Raw genomic sequence first — 6,000 nt, forward strand, 5'->3', positions numbered from 1 at the left:
TATACTTCTACTGTTAAAACCACTTTTCACATACCTTAACATGTCAGGGTAGCACTCTATTATGATCCTGCCACACTATTAGCAGGTGTCATGTTCCATGGTATGTTGATAAGGATGCAGGTTGGACAGCCCCAGAATACTGATAATTTTAGAACACACAGTCAGCAAGGAAGGCACATCAACACCATTGCTGATGGTGGTAAGGTGGAACAGCAACAGCTACACAGCCCCCTACAGACAGAGATGTGCACAGTACACAGTGCCTGACATTGCAAGTGAAGAGGCAGTATCTAGTCAGGATACACAGTGACACTGCAGTGTTACACAAAACAAACATGATGCATGCACTAATATCAAGTACTGATGGTGAGTGCATCATTTGGCCACAATGTACATCAAACATTCCGACATATTCCACCCAGAAGAATGACTGGAGTAGATCATAGTCATTGTCATGTGCACAGGTGGCTAGGGGCACAGTGACACATTGTTAGTACAAACATTGAGTGGGCAGAACAAGTTAGAGGAGGCAAAGTAGAGACTGGAGGTGATGGGTGCAGAAAGTATCATAGACCTTGACCTCCTCTGAGGGGGGTGGAGATGACACTGTATAACTGTGACCTGGGTCCATTCCACTGGCTTTTTGCTCTAGGACTTGGTTTCCCCATCAGCAGCTTTTGTGGCAGTACTTTGGCTGTGTTGTTGAGCTGGCCTGCCAAAATTAGGCTTGTGTTGTGGTCACCCATGAAGAGGGATGGCAATGTATTGTATATTTCTAGATGCAGGTAAGGATTTTGTACCATTACATGGCCACTGGCCACTCTGGATATGTATCATGCCCTGATATCAGACAGCACTGCCAGTCTGGTTGAACATGATGGCATTGACTATCTTCCACAGTTGTCATCAGACCTATCAGCACTGTGTCCCTAAGCTCACTGCTCTTGCACGCTGTGTAACATCCTCTTTAAGATCTTACAGTACTGCACTCAGCTGTGTAATGGACTGGGCCACAGTAAGTTGATGAAATGGCATACTTGCTGACTTATCTTGAATGCTGCCCATGTGTTAGTGAGCAACTGTGACACAGGATGATGTCTTGCACCCCTGGAAGGCTGCACAGTGGTGGATATACCCACAGCAGATGTTGTGCAATCATTGTCCACTGCATATGCAAGAGACAAGTTGACAGTGTCTGAATATCGTCATCATCATCAGTTTTGCCGGTGCAAGCTGAATACCTACATGTTGGAGGCAATATAGTTATCCTTATGATGTATGATGCTGTATTCAGTTTTTTAAAAGCACCCACCCTGCAAACAACCAGGTGTTCCCCCTACCTGTAGTATCACAGCCCATACCTATGCATTGTTCATACCTCTCCACCACCATTTATCTACCTGTATTTGTTTCACTCTTTTCCTTGTCACCCTATCCAAGTGCATGCACATCCTCCCCATTTGTTTGTACCATTCTGTGTGTTCATCTGCACTCACACACTTACCTTAAACCCTTTCCTTTACTTCTTTACTTTATACCCCTCATTCTGTCCTCTCTATGCAAATATCAAAAAAGTGGCATTCTCCCTAGAAAACACTTGTCCTGCTTTCTCCCCCATCCTGAACACTTGTATCGGTTGCACTTTTGTGTGCTCATCTGCTTGCTACTGTCTCCTTTTGCTACTTTCCTACCCATGCCTTTCCTCTCCATTTGCTTCTGAAAGATGCCAACAAATATGGACTCAGTATTACTGTAATTTCAAAACCGTAGTGCTATATAGCTGTCTTTGGTGCTTTGTTCTGCCCTTCAAAAGTATGCCTTACCATATACAGCTGAGCTATTCCATGCACTGGTTGGGATACTCAGGCTATGAATTTACTTTTCAGTTCATACAGTGCAATGAGGCATGTGGCCTTCCTACCAATTGTAGGTTTTGCACTGAAAATGGACATGTATTCAGCCGGACTATCCCGGTAAACAAATATAAAATAAATAAAATAAAATAAAAATGTCACTGGTGTGGTTGTATTTATTTCTGCAGTTACTTTGCTACCTATTTCTGTAACTCACAGCACAGCTGGCTTCACAGAAACATTGTCTGTCTTGGCTTGCACATGTAATGACTGCATATTTTGCCACACAATACTACTCTTGAACAAAAGTGCAGTCCATCTATTTAAATCTTGGTTTTGTTTCTTGTAGTATGATTATCTTTACTAAACAAGCAATTCATACGTTTATATTTATGCATCTCTTTGCCTCATGCCCTCGTCATGGCTGGAAAAGGTCCATTAGACCATTCCACTTACCAAGTTATAAATACATTAATAGGTTTCTCTTTCTATTTTTATCCATACATGTATTTCCCACTCTTTCTTTTTTAAATATGGTTTCATAGCAGTTTGTGAAATACTGTCAGTGGTGCAACAGGTAGTGCACCCATCTTTGATGCAGAAGGCTGTGAGTTCTCTTATGACACCAGCTAGATGGATTCTTGATATTGTAGCACAGAGTAAGGGAGGTGCTGTACTCCTGAATATCTCTTCAATCAGATAAGACATTAAACTGAAGCCCCATGTGCCTGCATTGGTGGTATCTCAGGGGGATGTAAAATGTCCCACAACCCCTAATGAAAAGAGTAGAGGAAGTTTGCTGATGACCTGACCAAAGTTTCTTAGTAGTATAAATACCACCTTGCATCTCCTCTGTAAAGAGACTACTAGCCTAGTAGGACTAACCTGGTCAATGAAGGAGAAAAAACTTGATGTTTTATTGATAGGTGTGTTAGGTTTCACAGCTTGTCAAAATCATATATGGTCCAATAGTGCATAGCTGAACCTGGTGTAGTCAGCTGTAAAATTTTGGGTGAAATTGCCATTCATCCTTCTTTGCAGTTATGTAACAGTGTAGTTGGTAAATATAAGTAAGGATCTATTGGTGTGAGGACATACCCCTCATGTAAACATTGAACCAGTGCTTCATGTCCCTGCCCAAGTAGCTGACAAACACACACTTTGAGATATGAGTTATATACAAATACACAGACACTCCTGGGGAAGTTTGGCACAGGTTCTCCAGGTATGCCCCCTTCTCCACCCAGGCTATAAGGTGGAAGCCACTGCCACCAACCACTAATATCAGCTACTAATAAGGCTTTTATCAAAGGGTGTCCAATTTTACTGTGCAATATTATTATTATCCAGTTGTTAAAGATGATGAACAGCAAGCCTTATTAGAGTGGCTTGGACAGTATCACTGTATACATGCAATGTACTCTAGAGCTTAAATGATCTCTACACAAAACATCCAAAGTTGAAAGGTTTAAATATATTTAATAAATAATAAAAACACAAGACAAATCTTCCGGATTCAACACAGTGCTAGTCAAGAGTTCAGACATCACAAGAAAATACTTCAAATAATACTGTAGAATAGTCCGACATAAATATAGAAAACAGCTAGTCTAATCTTACTATGTTCTATCTATTTCTAAGAGAAACAATGTTCTAAATAACTTGCATACATACATAGCAAAGGCAGAGTACTGATGAGTAGATGTGTTCAGGTTCAGACAAAATCTAAAATGCTGTCCCCCCCCCGTCCCTCCTCTCTCTCTCTCTCAGAAAGTCATTAAATGGATAATATGCAGTACTGCTGACTCATTTTAGATTACATCAGTCTTAACAGTTCTGATTTAGCATCCCAGGCTAACAGAAACTCAACAGTTCTTTAATCTTACACCTGGCCAGAAAGCCACAGCAATAAAATACATTATTCAAGTAAAATCTAGCAATTAACTCTGGTCTCAAAACAATAGAAAGAATTTGCTGGTCCAGACACCAGGGCTCTGAGTTTGAGATCAAACAGTCCTACAATGCTTGACTTATTAGCTTTCTTCCAGCAGAAATCACTGTGGTTACATTTTTGAAGCTCATTACAACATATAGTTTAATCATAAAATAGTTCTCTTTAACATTCCTAAAACCAGCCTATGGATTATATTAATATTTACAAATCACATAGAATTATTTACAAGATTCTATCTAGCTGGTCTGGTAGACTTTCAGTTTTTCACATGCTGAAAGTGTTTATTTTGGTTGGGGCATGATTGCTTGAAGTTTTTGTTTTGTTGACTGGAAAAGGGACCTGTAGGTTTAGTGTGTTTTCTTTTTCCGACTGATTTTATTTAGTGCTTTCTTTCCATAACTTCATGTAGTTGCCATTCTGGCATCAATCAAATCTAGTCAGATGTGTACAAGTTTGTAGAACTTTAGCTATTAATGATATACTCACTGTCTCATTATTTAAAAACATGTATATATCATCTGATCTACATATCACCTCTATATGTATAGCTAACATATATCTGTACATATATATCTATGCAATATATGGGTCCCTATCAGTTGATCTAGTTTTTAGAAACTCAAACTCCATATGTTCAAGACGTTAGGATCAAGTTTTTGATAACTCAAAGCTTTTTCAGTGGAGATCATGATACCTCAAGGATCAGGAAACTTACCCTTTTCCTCACTGTAGTGTGAACTCAGAATGTGTATATATAATTTGAAGGTGGTGTGGGGGGTGCAAAACTGGAAAAAAGGTAGATTTTCTTTATGTTCGAGTTTTCAGAAACTCAATCATATGGTCTCTTCAATATTTGAGTTTCCGAAAATTTGATCATCTGACATAGACATATATATATATATATATATATATATATATATATATATATATATATATATATATATATTGGTTTACACTGAAAACCTTGAAACTGCATCGGTTGACTAGGATGTAGTCGACTTGCAGTTTTCAAGTCAGCAGAATGTCGAACCAAAATGTATCAACTACACTACAGCAAATTTGTTTGTTAAAGTTGATATATTTAATGTAAAGGCATAGCCCCCTCCTGCAAAATAGTAGAATTAATGCACCATTGACTGTAGATTTTAACGGTACTTTAATGTGCATACCAGGAGGTGAGTGACATCACCCTTGCTATGTCAAATACATCGAACCAAGGTTGTCAATGTATTCATTTCACTTTGGTTTACTTTTCCACATTCCGGATTCAACATTTCAGGTCGACATTCTAAATAGTCTACCAAAGCTGATTTGAAATGTCAGTAGTAAACCATATATATATGTGTGTCTGTATATAACATTTCCCAAACATCATCTAAATGTCAGCTGCAGTGATGCAAACTTTTATTTTTTGATGTATATACAAATAATGTGAACCTTGTGATACCTATTTTGAAAAAGATTATATTAATGTGAACTAAAAGGTCTTTGAGGCAGAAAAGTTCATTGTTTAAGTGAATCTTCTCCTGGTTTGCAGGGACTCAGGAATAATAAAATCTGCTATAATCACTTTGTAGAAATTGTGAATTTTACCTGTTAGGTTATTACATGTTTCAAAACAGTATGGGTGCATCTGTATAATATTTTGTACCTGAGTGTGTGTGTGTACACCATATGATTTTCTTTAACAAGCCTACTTTACTGCATCCAGTATTAATAGTCATTTTTGAAGCAAAAGGCATACAAGTAACTTCAGGAGGTCATGAGACTAACTTGGAATATAAATGAATGATTTCTTGGTCTTGAGTACTAATATCAAGGACAATGTTCTCTATTGATACTGGTATATTTAGTTACAAATGTCAGCATGTATGTAAAACATAAGTTTCTCTGAATCAACATTTATTCACCTTTATTTTTGTCACTAGTATTAATGCTTTACACTGTTAAGGAAGGGGCCCATTAAAGACCTCCACAGTGAAAGAAGGGACTTACAATTTATTTTATGTAGGGTAACATCAGGGGTGCAAAAAGCGTATCATGCATGGCACTTTAGTTTCTGATCATGTATCAGCTAACTTGAGGCAATGCACAAAGCTTAAGATGAAATATTGTCTTTTACAGCATGTATTTTTTATGTTTTATGCTTCTTTTACTGTACTTACAAAATGCACACTATAGCCCTGTAGAAAT

General features: G+C 38.0%; 1 protein-coding gene across 5 annotated transcripts in view; it reads left to right on the forward strand.

Annotated features, from left to right (window-relative positions):
* IQSEC1 (IQ motif and Sec7 domain ArfGEF 1) overlaps positions 1-6,000 on the forward strand; it is a 2,803,266-nt gene that overhangs the window by 583,921 nt on the left and 2,213,345 nt on the right. The gene's annotated exons all lie outside the window — the stretch shown is intronic.

This window comes from Protopterus annectens, chromosome 7.part0 (assembly GCF_019279795.1).
Source record: "Protopterus annectens isolate FY-2018-M chromosome 7.part0, PAN1.0, whole genome shotgun sequence".
Taxonomy (NCBI): domain Eukaryota; kingdom Metazoa; phylum Chordata; order Ceratodontiformes; family Protopteridae; genus Protopterus; species Protopterus annectens.